Source organism: Onychostruthus taczanowskii, unplaced genomic scaffold (genome assembly GCF_017590055.1).
Source record: "Onychostruthus taczanowskii isolate IOZ18803 unplaced genomic scaffold, ASM1759005v1 scaffold97, whole genome shotgun sequence".
NCBI classification, from domain to species: Eukaryota; Metazoa; Chordata; class Aves; order Passeriformes; family Passeridae; genus Onychostruthus; species Onychostruthus taczanowskii.
Window position 1 is genome coordinate 1005091 of NW_024507768.1, and position 14943 is coordinate 1020033.

The 14943-nt window shown below is 58.0% G+C and overlaps 1 protein-coding gene across 3 annotated transcripts in view; it reads left to right on the top strand.

Moving 5' to 3' along the window:
• The first annotated feature begins 2887 nt into the window (after positions 1 to 2887).
• Positions 2888 to 14943, top strand: part of PLXNA2 (plexin A2) — a 132754-nt gene continuing 120698 nt past the window's right edge. For 2 of the 3 annotated variants that reach the window (XR_005954309.1, XM_041427135.1), the window contains exon 1: positions 2888 to 3030. The gene's annotated coding sequence lies outside the window, so the exon portion shown is untranslated. Of the gene's footprint in view, positions 3031 to 9468; positions 9599 to 14943 lie in introns of those variants that run through there. The other variant, XM_041427137.1, reaches the window with a different exon arrangement.

A 14943-nucleotide genomic window follows, 5' to 3' on the forward strand; every position in this document is an offset into this window, starting at 1 on the left:
TCGGGATCCGGGGACTTTCTGTTCTCCTGCCCTTGCACTTAATGAAACCAGAGTTTGTTTTAACAAGAAAAAGCCAGAGTTAATTTCAGCTCAGCTCAAACCAGGAGATCCAGAGGCAGGAGCCGGAGCTCGGAGTTCTGGGAAAATCCGAGGAGAGGAAGGGATAAGGAGCACTAGGAAAAGAAAAATCCTTTTTATTTCCCAAGAAGACATGATGAACAGGAGAGAGAGAAAAAAAATCACTTGACAAGGCTCTTCTAAAGAGGAAGAATAGTGCAAAGTGCTGGTTAAATTCCCATTGATCCTTCACTCAGCTTCCCATATACATGTGGGTTTGACTACTTGATACTTCCTTTCACTGTCATAAGTAATAACCGAGGGGAAACAATCATTTCTAAATAACTGCCTATGATTCTTCTATTGTAGTGATTAGTGCTGAATAATTATTAGCTGTGCTGGCTTTCTGCGGGGCTGGGTGGCAGCGGGAGCTGCCGGCGCCTATAGACGGTGCCTATAGATGGTGCTCTTGGCCTCGCACAGCCGCGACCGCCGCTCTCCCGTGTCCCAAACCCCCGGGAATTGGGGAAAAAGGCTCTTTTCCCCTCTCTGTTTCCCTGCCGGGGCTGTCTGCGAAGCGCTGGCTCTGTTTTATTGCCCTGCCGAGGCTGATTTGGGTCCTGGCAGGGAGGAAGAGCCCGAGGCGGGGTCTCAAGCCGCTCGTCCCGCACTCGCAGGAGCGGGCAGGGCTGGAAGGCTCCATCGCACAGGTCCGTGACCCCCACGCCCCGAGGCAAAGGCGGTTATCAGAGATACTGACAAAGAAATCTGTGATCCGAGGGCTCCGAGCAGCGGGGAAAGCCTGGGCTTTCCCCGCTGCTCCCCAGCCCAGCAGCGCTGGAATAATTAGCTGGAAACAGCCAGGAGCTCAGTGACCATCAATAAACAATAAACAGGGGGCACGATGCAGACACGGGCCTGCAAAGAGGAGAGGAAGGGCTGCTGAGGCACCCTGGAAGGCTCTGCATTGCTGGGATGTGCATTTCCCCCTGGATGGGTTTTGCACTGGGGTTTGTGGGATTTTGTACTGGGGTTTGTGGGGTTTTGCAATGGGGTTTGTGGGGTTTTACACTGGGGTTTTTGGGGTTTGTGGGGTTTTACACTGGGGTTTGTGGGGTTTTACACTGGGGTTTTGTGGGGTTTTGCAATGGGGTTTGTGGGATTTTGCACTGGGGTTTGTGGGATTTTGCACTGGGGTTTGTGGGGTTTTGCAATGGGGTTTGTGGGGTTTTGCACTGGTGTTTGTGGGATTTTGCACTGGGATTTTGCACTGGGGTTTTGCACTGGGATTTGTGGGGTTTTGCACTGGGGTTTGTGGGGTTTGGTTCCATTTTTGGGAACGTGCAGCACAGCAGCTGTACTGGGAACAGAGTGGGAGAGAGAAGAGCTTGCTCAGGACCCAGTGCTGCCATCCACTGAGTGCCTTCTGCTGCCTCTCCCCAGCTCAGCAGCTGCAGCCTGGGGACCTCTCCAGGCTGCCAAAGTCCCCAGCTCTGGAGCTGCAGCGAGGTGGAGGGGACCCTTTCTGTGGGCATGGGCTGTGCAGGGGCTCTGCCCGTGCTCCCTGAGGCTCTGCAGGGGCTGCTGAGAGGATGGAGACGCTGCTGGGATGGGGAGAGCACCGAGCAACCAGCCAGCCTGTGGCTTTCTGCCTGGGGAAGGGTGGCACCTGCATCTGCACAGTGGGATGCAAGGCACTCCCTGCTGGACTTCCCTTTAGGGGCTCCTGAATCCTCTGCAGGGGGCAAACAGCAAAACCAACCACAACGGGGTCCCTTTCCACCCAAAACTGCTCCTGCAGGGCCTTGCTAAATGCACCAGGCAGGGGAGATGCAGCGAGGCCACTGCTGTGGCCATGGTGACAGCAGTGAGGGTGACACAGGCTGGGCTGGAGGGGAACTCTAAGAGGCCATGGGGTTGGTTTAGTCGCTCAGGTTTGTTGCGGAGGAGGCCCAGGATGATGGCTCTGATTTTCTCTTGCAGCTGTCCCAATGTGTAATAGAAAAATGGTTTAAAAATTCCCGATGACAAGACCTGGCAAGCAGCAATCCATCATGGTATTGATCCCCTCCACCAGTTGCGCTGCTCGGAATCATTCCCATGGCCCTGGCTGGGTCAGGGTCAGCTGGACTGGGGTGCTCCTGCCTTTCAGGAGCACAAGATCCTGCTGTGCCACTGGGACTGCCTTCTCCTGCCTGACTCCAGGTGTTCCCAAACCCCTGTGGGCTGCTGCAGGTGACCAGTGGGGTATGGGGTGTTGGAAGATGCTCCTCCCTTTGGGTCCCCTGCAGCTTCCAGGTGTTTCTGAGGCAGCAGGAAAGGCCAGGTCGTGGCTCTGTGGCTGAACCACTCAAGGCCAAGGAGGGGTTCTCTGGTTCCCAGCAGTGGGTGGTCACAGTGTGCCCTGTCCCAGCTGGCCATGCCACCGCGGCTGGGTTCTGGCAGCTTCTGGCAGGAGCTGTGGAGCTCAGTGGTGTCAGGGGCCTTGCGCCACATGCCCAGCTCTAGCTCTGCTGGAGGTGACCCGGCCTCGGCAGAAAACCAGGCTGCCAGCCCTTCCAGAGATGGGGAAACTGAGGAACGGAGCGCTCAGGTGCCGCTGCTGCCGCCAGACCTGGAGGCGAGGGGCGCGCAGGGGCTCAGAGCCGGGGGCACAACCCGACAGCCCCGTCCCGCTGCCTGCAGCCCCCCCGAACTGGGACAGCTGCGGGGGCAGCTGCGGGGCTTTCTGGAGCACAGCTGTGCCGGGGCCGGAGGCGCAGCCCGGCGCGGGGAGCTGCCCCGGCCGAGCGGGGCTTTGTTCCAGCGCGGAGCCGCTCCCCCGGAGCCGAGCCGAGCCGCGCCGCGCCGGGGGAGGCGGAGGAGCTGCGGGCAGCGGCGGCCGCCCGGCCCCGGATTTCCATGGTGCCGGGGGCCGCCTGCGTCCCCCCGCCCTGAGCCGGGAGGAGGGCGGCAGCGGAGCGGCGAGGGCTGGTGAGTGGCGGCGGATGGCGAGGGGATGCTGCCCGAAGGGGTGCGGGGGGTCCCCGGGGTGGGGGCTCCGCCGGGCATCTCCCGCCGGAGGATGCGGGGAGGAGGCTCGGCAGCGTTGTCGCCGTGCCGCCCGCAGCTGCCCGAGCCGGGTGGCACCGGGGGCTGTGGTGGCACCGGGGGGTGCAGAGCGCCGGGTGGTGCCCGGCCCGGTGCCCGGTGTTCCCGGCCGTGCCCGCGGAGATGCGGGGGTGCCTGGGGAAGGGATGAAGGAGCCGCTCGGATTGCCCGGCTCCGGGGAATCCAGCGCCCGCTCCTCCCCGGGCTGCTCCGCGCCCCCGTTAGACATCGCCGCTTCCTCGTTAATTCTGCGGCCGCTCCGTCACGGTCTGGAGCCAATGCAGCGGGATAAACTCATCTCCATAAAAAGTTCCTGCTAGCAAGGAGGCACTTTTCGGAAAACAGCCCTGAATCTTAGGGGAAAAGACATAAAATCCCCACTGAAACTTTCCCAAATCCGCGCGAGACCCCTTTTGGACGGTGATGAGGGGAGAGATACCGAAGGCACTTGTGCTCCCTCGGGGGAAATCCCAGCTCCCGGGTGAGGGTCGCGGTTTCCGCAGCCCCGGAGCTGTCGGGTGGCTGTCGGTGACAGCCGGGGTTGCTCTGGCTGAGCTGTCCTCGCCGGCTGTGACCTCCGTTTAACCTGGCACGGTCAGGCGTTCCCGGCTTTGTCTCCGTTCACGCTATGGCCAATAGTCGCACGTTCCTGGAGGTGAAGTGAGTGATGTTCAATTAATCTGTGTTCTAAGGGGTATCAGAAAGTCAATAGGTTAATTTTAAGCGAGGTGAATAGTAAGTGGCAGAGGGGGGAAAAAAAAGCCCTGGGCGTCCGTGAACAGCAGCTGAGGCTCGGAGGTGAGGGAACGTGAAGTTCTCCGAGTGCCATGGTGGGAAACCACTGCTCAAAGGCTGCTCCTGCTCTTTGCTGGGCACTTGATGCTTCACTGGTGGCTTCGAGGTGCTTGATAGACCTGGGCTGAGCTGGGGACCACGTCCTGTCCCTCCTGCTCTGGATGGCTTCATTGATAACGGTGACTAAAGTGAGATGAGATGACCTACTTACAGCTGAGGGACAGATGCCTCGCAAGAATCTGTGCCATGCTCGGAACAGATGTTTGGCTTTTTACCTTTAACACAGAGGTGTTAGATCCTTTAGAACTCAATGGGGCTTTTTTTTTTTTTCGGTCTTTATTGCTGTCCTTCTGCCATTTGTTGTCACTTTGAGGACCCTCAGGGCTCAAATGTGGTATTCCGGGGTGGTGCGGGGGACCAGATAAAGCAGCTTTGACTCGAGAAGCTCGGTGCGAGCAGCGAGGGACGTGACCCAGCGGTGTCACTCGTGAAATGCCTTATCAGGCCAGGCAGCCATCCCTCCCAACTCTGCCACATCCCCAGCGCTTGTTTCAAGAAGATAAAGTAACCCAATTCACTCCTCGTTGTCTCTGTGGTGTTGTTTGACGGAATTCATCGTGGAGTTGCCCCAGCTCAGCAGCTGGTGCTGTGGAGCAGGTATTGATGCTGTGTAAAACCTGCACATAGCCCACCAACAGGATGGAGCAGCCCTGGCCATGCTCTGCCTGTTCCCTGGTTAACCCTGAGCCTGCCGGCAGCGGGGAGCTCCAGCTGGAAGCTGCAGGCACAGCCCGGCCGCGGGACCCGGGGAAGGAAGGGCTGCCTGCCCCTGCCCTGTGCTCTTTAACTCTCCCCTGCAAATTGCATTAGGATGTGACAAATTGGCCCGCGAAGCAGCTAAATGGAGATGACATTTGGAGCGGTGTGCCGGGCAGACCCCGCGGAGTCTCAGGAAATGTGTGATTTGCAGGCTCTTCCCGACATCTCCCATTTAGGCAGCACCACGAGGCTTTCCAGAACTTACTCAGGGAACTCCTGTTGCAGCCAAATGTGGGAGTCTGGAGCATGCCTGGGAAAGGTTGCCCAAAAGCTAGGGCAGATGTAGGTGCAGACTGTCTCATGCCGTGGGCAGCTGAGATGAGGAGCTGAACTGGGAGAGAAAGCAAAGCCGATATTTAGAAATTGCGTGAGTGGTGAGGAGCTGAAGGTGGGAAGCTGGGCTGGCTCTGGGTGCCAGCGTGACGCTCTGCTGGGGGTGAGGGGCACCTCTGCTTCCTGAGGGGTGATCCTGGGGGTGAGGGGCACCTCTGCTCCCTGAGGGGTGATCCTGGGGGTACAGGGGCACCTCTGCTCCTAGATGGATGATCTCCTGAGGGAGCATGGGTATCTTTGTTCACTGAGGGATGATCCTGGCGACCCTTGTTCACTATAGGATGCTCTCCTGGGGAGCAGGGTATCTTTGCTCACCAAGGGATGATCCTGGGGATGCAGGGATACCTTTGCTCACGGATGAGTGATCCTGGAGGAGCAGGGACACCTTTGTTCACTTAAAGGATGCTCTCCTGGGGGTACAGAGACACCTTTGCTCACCAAGGGATGATCCTGGGAGTACAGGGACACCTTTGCTCACCGAGGGGTGATCCTGGGGGTACAGAGACACCTTTGCTCACCAAGGGATGATCCTGGGGGTGCAGGGACACCTTTTCTCACCGAGGCTGCCCTGTGGCTCTCGGGGAAGGGCCTGCCCCTCATCCCAACAGCAGCGTGTGCACCTGCCCCTCTCACCCCGCCTCTCCCAGCACATCCGCGGCTGCTCCAACACGGCGCTGATCAAGCTGTTTTAATTGGCCCCTCTGCAGCCTGAACGATAAATATGTAATGGGGGAGAGTGCCCCGCCGCTGCTGTCGGCGCTGAGCCTGTCATTTCTGACGGGGCAGGGCGCGCTCGCCGCTCGGGCTCGCTCCCGCCCGCCTCCACCCTGCGAAAACCGCGCTCGGCATCCTTAAAAAGAGGGGGGAAAAAAAACCTGCAAAAAGATGAACCTGAGCGTGCAGTGCTCCTGAGACAGGCCCCTTCACATTTCTAAACACTCTTGATTATTCAGCTAATCTTTATTTCATGGGCCTGTTACAAGAAACACAAACGGGGGAGAAAGTAGAAGGCGGTGACACATTTAAAATACACAAGAAAAGTGCTGGCAGGAATATAATCGTTCTTCTTCCAGCGATATGAAATATTTATGGGCCTAAGTTGTGGCAAGACTCTCTGCCTCCCCTCCCACCTTAACTCTGAAATGTTTTTCCCGGTACAACAGGAACTGGGGGGGAACTGGTGGTGCTGGCAGCAGAGCCCCGTGCCCCCCCGGTGTCTGCAGGGCAGGGGCACCCAGCTGGCCGGGCACAGCGTCCGTCTGTCCGTCTGTCCGTCCCCGGGAAGGGGAGGGAAGGGAGGAGCGGAGCGCTGGCCAAGCTGCCCGGCTCAAACGGGAGCAGAGCTGTTACAGTCTGTTAACTCGAAATAATTCAGCAGCGTCCCCTCGGCGAGCTGTGAAAAGCCCCCTTTGAGGTGCCCGTGTTGTGGAGGAGCCGCTGCTCCCTCAGGGCGTTCTGCTATTAATTCATTAGATCTGAGGGGTTTTTTTTTTCTCTCGTCCCCCCGCTCTTTTCTCTCCCCCACCCCCCTCCCTGGCAATTCAAACAGTGATGAATGGACAAAAATCCCTCAAGGGAAACATTTTTTCACTTAGTTACAAAGATTTCATGGCTAATTAGAGTAAATGTGGTTTTTAGAGTGTTAATCTCTTAACCAGCTTGGCTGGGAGGCCACCGCCACAACAGCACGGGGGAGGGCAGGGGGGACCAAGGTGCTGCCAACCCCTCCGGGCTGAGCCATGGGCATGGGGGGCGGCATCTGGGGGAGCTGAAGTGTCGCTGTCACCCGGAGCATCCTTGGGGACCTCCTCCGTGCCGGGCAGGGCGGGGGCACAGCGGGGATGGAGGCAGCAGGGAACCAAAGGAGAAGCGAGGAGCCGCTGTCTGCGGCCAAAATAAATGAATTTACCGCGGGTGGTGCCGGCAGGGACTCGGGCCGGGCAGCCTGGGCTGTGTCCCCACGTGCTGCTGTGGCACAGGCGGCCCTGGCACCTCCCGCAGCACCGGGTGCCCGTGACACAGGCGGGCCCTCATTGCCAGAGGGGTTCTGCTGGTGGAAATCCTCTCCTTTTGCGGCTGTGCAGGGGTTTCTCCTCGTGTCTGGGTAGCGTTTCTCTTTCCTCCGTTCTCCCCACCTGGCATCCACATTTCACCTGGTTTTGGCTGCTCCTCCAAGGGGAAAATGGCAAAAGGGGCAGAGGAGCTGCTGAGGCTGCTCCCCGCGGCAGCCGGGCCCCACAAACAGCACGGGGTGGGATGTGGGCTTGAAATTCCTCCTCATCCCACTAGAGGGGATGCTCCGGATCCAACAAAAAACCCACACGAGCCCAGCAAGGAGCAAAGCTGCGCCGAGCTGCAGCGCTGCTGGTGCCGGTGGGGACGGGGCTGGAAGCCTGGGGGCACGGGGGGATTTTGGTGCTTTTCGGACTCCCCCGGCTGATCCAGGCTGGCCGTGCCCTTGTGTCCTCGCTCCCGGCTGGGGCGAGGCTGCTCCAGCAGCGCTTTCCCGAGGAAGAGCAGCATCCCCGGGCTCAGGAGTGCAACACGTGTCAGAGATGGAGCCGATGGCTGCGTGCTCCCTGCTGGGCTGGAAATCCTCACCCGGCCCCGGGATGCTGCCAGGGATGGGGGGCTGGGAACGAGGAGCCTCCACTCCTTACCAGAGAGAGCCCATCTCATGTTTATCCCTGTAATCGCAGCTTCTGTTTGGCTGGAATCGACCTGGGAGGGGGCGTGGGGGGAGTGAAAAGCGAGATAAATGTATCCTACTATGAAAATTTAATCCTGCTTTGCCTGGGCTAAAACTGCATTCAGAGCTGGAGATAAAAGGCATCAGAGCCACGTTTTAAAAAGTCCAGATGATCTCTGAAGGCACGGGGAGAGCGAGCCTTGGGAGAGCCCTGCCAGGGCTCTGCTGTGCCCCGGTGGCAGCCACTGCTGCCCCTCCTTGCCTGGCACTGCCCTGGGAGCAGCCTGGCCCTGCCAGCTCCGTGCTGGGGGCACAATCAGCTCCATCTCCCCACGTGCTGAAGGGAAAGGTTCTTCCAAGAGCTTCCCCTGTGGAAGTTCTGTCATGCAGCTGATGCTGTGCTCGCTCTGCAGCGTGCTCTGTTCCTGCCAGTTCCTAAAATCCCCAGTGCCCAGGGATGACCCCACCGAGCTCCTGAATGCCTGGACACCTCCTGCAGCCCAGGAGAGGCTCTGCACAGCTCCTGCCTGCCCAGCCATTCCCAGAGGGAGCCTGGGAGCCCTGCCCAGCCCCGTGTGGGGTTGGAGGGTCCTGTCCCAGCCAAGCCTTGGCTCTTGGAGCCGGCTCTGTGCTGTGTTTGCTGTGACAGCAGCTTCCTAGGAGGGAACGTCCCTCACAGCCCTTTTCCTGCTCCAGCCCCGTTTCCCCACTTCATAAAAGTGAAAGGTGACATCTGAGTAAATATTGCCCTGACCTCTCACCTCTCCTGCTCCCGCTGCTGCTGCTGCCTCCCCAGGGCTCCCCTGCCCTGCCCCGGGGCTGTGCTGGGAGTGGGAGGCTCTGGGGGGCTCGGGGCTGGAACACAAGCCTGGTGTCTCACGGGTGAAGCTGGACAGGACGGGCAGGGTCCGGCCTGGCTGCCCCGAGCACGGTCAGTGCTGTTGGGTCAGCATGGGGAGCACCGTGGGCTCTGCCTGTGAGTGTGACAGCCACCAGCACTGTCCATCCCTGTGTCACAGCCCTGCCAGACTCTGGGGGGAGCCAGGCAGGAGCCTCTGTGGGAGCCCACACCAGGAATAATCCCCGTGAGCAGGAGAGGGTTCGGAGAGGGGGCACAGGCAGGGAGAGCTGAGTGTGGGTGCAGCCTCTGCCCCTCTGTGTGACCTGGCGGGGCTGGCAGGGCTGGACCAGCAGCTCCCACCTGCCCTGGGCTCAGCTCCTGCACGGGGACCAGCAGTGGGAATGCTGGGGTGCGTGTGTGACAAATCCAATCCCATTTTCCCATTTTCCTGCTGAAGGGGAGGATGGGAGAGCGGCCGCCCTTGGCGAGGCCATTTCTGCTGCGTACAGCACAGGTTGGAGCAAACCGCTGCTTTTCCTTGCAGCCCCTGTGTGGCTGTGGCAGCATTTGCACACCAGCAGTTTAACCCCCGCAGCGCCAGGCTCTGGAGCCCCATTTCCCTGTCTGGGGAAGGCACAGAGAGCAGGAAAGCCGCGGGGCAGCGCTGGCTCTGACGCGCGCCGGGAGGAAGCGCGGCCACCGCGGCCGCCGTCGCTCCCTGACTCAGCGTGGAAGAAGTTCCTCCTGTCATTTCCAGGCTGGGCCAGCCTGGGAACAGATTCCTGCAGGGAGATTTATGGGCAGTTCTTCCTCCGTGAAGGCTCTGCCATCGGCCGGAGCCCGCGGCGATCCCTCGTGTGCGCTGCTCCTGCAGCAAGGCACCGAGAGAGAAGGGCAGAAATCTGGAGGTGTTTTCCAGGTGTTCCTGGATCTCCTTGCTTTGGTTTGTTCACCTGGGAATGAGCTTCCGAAAAGTGAGTCTGTGCTCTGAGCTTTTGAGGGTAATGCCTGGGCAGCACTTAAAGGAGGCTTTGAGTTGTTTGGATTTGTGTGGTTTGGTGATTTCTGGGCGCTTGGGGTTTGCCTTGGCAGGGTTTTCCTTCGAGCTCAAAGTGGCCATTTCCCCCTCAGGGTGGGAGGCTGAGACTCTGGGAATTGGCAGCTGGGAAAGCTGTGGTGACTGTGTGTTGGTGGCAGGGTTCAACCCCCCAGGTGACGGCTCTGAAATCGGCATTTTCCCACTTTTCGGGGAACATTTGCACACGGCAGAGCCCGGGGGCTGTGAGGTTGCCCAGGTAGCCAAATACGAGGGGTTCACGTGTGGCCAGCTCGTGTGAAGAGCTTTGTTCCCCGTGGCTGGGCAGATTTATTGGTGTCAGAGCAGAGGAACGGGGAGTTGGCTGCGGAACAGGGATGTTACAGTTCAACTCCATAAAACACGCCGGCTGTCTCCTCTGCTCACTCATTTGCCAAGTCCCCAAAAAGTCGCAGTGACAGGAGCAGAGGATGGAGCTCTGCCCTCATGATCATATTTCCTGTCTTAGCTGGCTTATGTCACAGCCTGGAATGTTATTTGAACAACAACAAAAAAAAAAAAATAGCCTGCGAATTTCCTTTTGATTTTAATGGAAGTGTGAAGAGGTGGGGAGGAAAAGGGAGCGTGCCTGGAGCTTTCCTAACTGCCTAGATTATTCTTATGCCTCAAATATGCCATTTCACAGGTTGGAAATCTGTTCTGAAGCCAAAACATAGAACTGTGGAATGGTCTGGGTTGGAAAGGACCTTAAAAATCCCTTCCCTGGAGTGTCCAAGGCCAGGTTGGATGGAGTAACCTGGGACAGTGGAAGGTGTCCCTGCCCATGGCAGGGGGTTGGAACTGGATGAGACTTAAGGTCCCTTCCAACCCAAACCAACCCAAAATTCCACAATAAACCCAGAGTAAGCAAACTGGCAGTAAGAGCTTCTCAAAGTCCACCTTGGAACGAGGAATCTTGTGTTTGCCTTCCACCTTCCAAAACCCCTGACTTTCTCTGTCTGCCCCTCTGGATTTCCAAGTGAATTTGACACCAGAGGCATCATCCCTTGTGAGAGTGGAGCTGGGAGGGCTGGAAAGGGATAGAAAACCATCCCCAGGAATGTGCTGTGGCAGAGGAAGGGGCACTGCCGCTTCTTTCTGTCCCAGCGAAGTTTCCCTGCAGCTCTCCAGGAGTTAACCCCAGCAGCAGCGAGGACCAGCCCTCTCCTGGAGTGTTGGGCTGCACTGGCAGCTGAGGAGCCTCCTGGAGCAGGAATTGTGTTCAAAGGCTGCTCAAAGTGGTGACAGGTCCAGACTGTCTTTAAAAATCTCATAGCAACCAAGGAGCTCGGGCCAAGCTCGCGGGCAGAGAGAGGCAGCAGCCCCTGCCTTGTCCCCGGGGCCATAATGAGGTGCTGCTACAAGGGCTTGTGTAACTCCGCTTTTCAGGGCAGGAATTGTGTGACAGGGACAAGTTCTGTGTGACAGGGACAAGTCTGTGTTCCACGGGGCCATAATGAGGTGCTGCTACAAGGGCTTGTGTAACTCCGCTTTTCAGGGCAGGAATTGTGTGACAGGGACAAGTCTGTGTTCCGCCAGATGAATTCCCCGGAGTCGAGGTGGCCGCGGCTCGCGCTGGGCTCGGCTCAGCAGCGCCAGAACAAACTCCCGGGGAGGAACAACAGCAGGGGCTCTTGTGAGGACTTCCAAGGGAGTTGTATAACTTGGTTTTGAAGAAATAAATAAATGAAAATTAGCCCAGCCCAGGGTGCTGAGTCACGGGGAGGTTTGACCTGGGGAGGGACAGGCTGGGTGGAATTGAGGGACTTGGCTGAGGGGGTTTTTCACTTCTGAGTGTGGATTCTGAATGTGCTGGATTTGAACCATTCACTGCCTCATGGGCTTGCACCACTGAGCTCTGTGTCAATCCTGTTGTTGAAATGAGATTGAATTGAGTTTTTATAAAGGAATGGTCTCCCTGGGGGAGTCCTGCTGGCAGGGGGTTTTGGGCAGCTCACCTGCCCCAGAGAACCTGCTCTCAAACCCTCTGAGCTGCAAAGATCTACTGGAAACCAAACAATTTTGGCCTAATTTCCTTCTCCTCCCAAGATTTATAAAAAACACCATTATTTTTATCTCAAACTGCAAAATTTTTAACATGAGAAGAAGCAGAATATTGGCTCATTTGTTCATCCCTGCGAATTCCTGCTTCGTTCTCTGCAAATTCCCATTATAAACATGACACTTGGGCAGATTATCTGCTTTAGCCATCGTGTTACCGAGGGGGATATCACATTAATTTCCTTGTCATTGCGTTTGTTCTCATCTCTGTGGGATCATTTGGTTAAAAGTCTTGTGATCCTTAATGCAACTCAGTTGGTCTTTGCTTCTGGCTTCGAAAAAGACAAAGGGAGCAGCACTCAAGTGCTCCTGGCTTTTCCAAAATCACGACTTTTCCTCAGATCTGGGAGGTTCTTTTTGGCCAAGCACCTCGGCTGGGTGGTTTTGGTGGAAGTTCCACAGGTTTTGGGCCAGAGACAGCTCCAGTTGTTGAGTTTTGGCTTTGCCCCCCCAGTCCTCGAGCTCTGTAGGAATGTTTTGGGGTTCTGGAGGAGCAGTTTGTGGTTGTAAAGGGGAGGGGATTTGTAAAACTGAACCAGCTGCAGTGCACCACTGGCCCTCACAAGTTGTTTTGCTGTGTTTTTGGAGGAAACTCCTTTTGTGATGTGTCCCTGGGTTTGCCAAAAGAGCCCTGCCACAGATTCAGCCGAAGCTTCTCTCCCTGTGGGATGCTCTGTGCATTTTATGGAGTTTTTCCTGTCATTCCTGACCCACCTTGGTGACGTGCCCACCCAGGGGTGACAGGGTGCCTGTGACCCCCGTGCTGCCCCATCCAAAGCAGTGCCCCGGGGCTTTGGGGACAGCTGGGATGGGGCTGGGGCCGGGCTGGGACACCCCCCTGGGGCAGAGCTGAACCCAAGGGTGCTGAGAGCTCCTGGGGCAGGCAGGCTGGCTGCATCCCTGTGAAATATGGCCTCACACGTCCTTGAAGGATTGATTGTTTTCCGGGCACGGCTGGAGCCTGTCCCACGGGCTGGAGCGGGGAGGAAGTGACTCAGTTGCTCTCCAGACAAGTGCAGCTTTCAGCTCCAGGGAGGCAGGAGGCAGCCCAGGGGCTCCTGGGGGGCTCCGGGAGGGATGGGCAGGGCTGGGCAGTGGGCACGGTGCCCCAGGAGCCTGGGAGGATGTCACAGCAGAGCAGGTGACAAGGGAAGGTGACCCACAGAGCAGGGACGGGCTGTGGATGCCGTGCAAGGCTGGCAGCAGCTGGAACAGCCCATGGCCAATCGATTGCCACGCCAGGGGCACAGTGTGGGACACAGCCCCAGCAGCAGCAGCTTCCAGGGGTGTTTTTTGGGATATTTTCCTCCCCCAGAGGCAGAAACACGGTGACCCTTCCTGGGTGGGTGCTGCAGCTCCTCTCTGTCACCCCGCTGTCCCCACAGTGCCGCTGTTTGTGCCCTGCTCTGAGCCACACAGGGATTTGTGGAGATCCTGATTTTGCTCAGGCTTGTGGGATATCTCATCCATCAAAGTGTCCAGCCCCTCTTTAGCCTCAGACCTTCTGGCTGGTGTCAGATGTGGACGTCAGCAGCTGCTTTCTCCATCTTAGTGTCAGCTTGGTTGGAGAGAGAGAAGTTTTTAAATGACAGAGATCCTTAGCAAAGAAACGAGAGTTAGTGTTAAAAATAAAGAAAACAAGACAGCTCGTTTCATCTAAACAGAAGGGTTATTAAACAGGCTTGAATTAATCAGAGATCTGCCAGAGCTCTGAAATTGAAAAGCAGGGCAGAGGAGCAGGGAGCACACGAGTGTGAAGGAGCCACTTTCTCAAGCAGACATTGATGTCCCAGCACTCTGGGAGAGGAGATGATGTTCAGCTGCTGGTGGCAGGAGGGGAGGTAGCTCCAGCCTTTGGGGTCCTTGCCTGGAGCTCAGGCCATGAGCCTGGGGGCACCTGGGAGCCCCCAGACCCCGGTCTGCAGGCCGTGGTGGGACCCTGCCCATGACCAGGCTCCATCCCTGTGGTCCTGGGCTCTGTGGTGGCCACTGCTCGTGCTGGGTGGAGCAGACTGGGCAGGGATGGAGCTGTCTGACCCTTCCCAGGGCTCAGGCAGCTTGAAACCATCAAAAACAGAATCAAGCGCCCTTGGAAGGGCAGCCAGCCCTGGCAAAGAGGCTTGGGGGGGTAAAGGCATTTCCTTGGTGTGGCTGCTGAAGCTGGTGGTGGTGGCAGCTCCCAGCCCAGCCTTGCAGCAGGACAGGCCTGGCAGGGGGGGTCAATGGGCCCTGAAGGGTTCTTCGGTGCTGCACCATGTGTCTGCTTTGCTTTTCCTGTTCATTTGAGGGCCCTTGCAGTTGTGTTCTGCCTTCCCAAACCCCGTGACCCCACAGAGGCAGCTGGGTGAGGATTCCTGCCCGGTTTGTGGTGGGAATGCTGCTGTTGGGACTGGCAGCTGGAAGGAGGAGGGCAGCAGGGAGCTGGTGCTGGGCACGGGCAGGAATGAACCTCTCCCTGTGCTGCTCCTGCACTGCCCGCCCTGCTGGGGCTGTGGCACCACTGATGGACAGCAGGGTGGGCATGCAGGCTGGGCTGGGTGCTGATCCTGGGAGATAAACCCAGCTGGGTGCTGATCCCGGGAGATAAACCCAGCTGGGAGGTGATCCTGGGAGATAAACCCGGCTGGGTGCTGATCCTGGGAGATAAACCCAGCTGGGTGCTGATCCCGGGAGATAAACCCGGCTTGGTGCTGATCCTGGGAGATAAACCCAGCTGGGTGCTGATCCTGGGAGATAAATCCAGCTGGGTGCTGATCCCGGGAGATAAACCCGGCTGGGTGCTGATCCTGGGAGATAAACCCAGCTGGGTGCTGATCCCGGGAGATAAACCCAGCTGGGTGCTGATCCCGGGAGATAAACCCAGCTGGGTGCTGATCCTGGGAGATAAACCCGGCTGGGAGGTGATCCTGGGAGATAAACCCGTTCTGGAGGGCAGGGAGCTCTGCCAACCATGCCCAGAGGTGCTCACAGGCAGTGCCAGTGCCAGTGCCATCCTCACAGACAGGTCCAGTGCCATACCCACAGACAGTGCCATGCCCACAGTGCCAGTGCCATGCTCACAGGCAGTGCCTGTTCCAGTGCCATGCTCACAGTGCCATGCCCACAGGCAGTGCCATGCTCACAGTGCCATGCCCACAGGCAGTGCCATGCTCACAGTGCCATGCCCACACACAGTGCCATGCT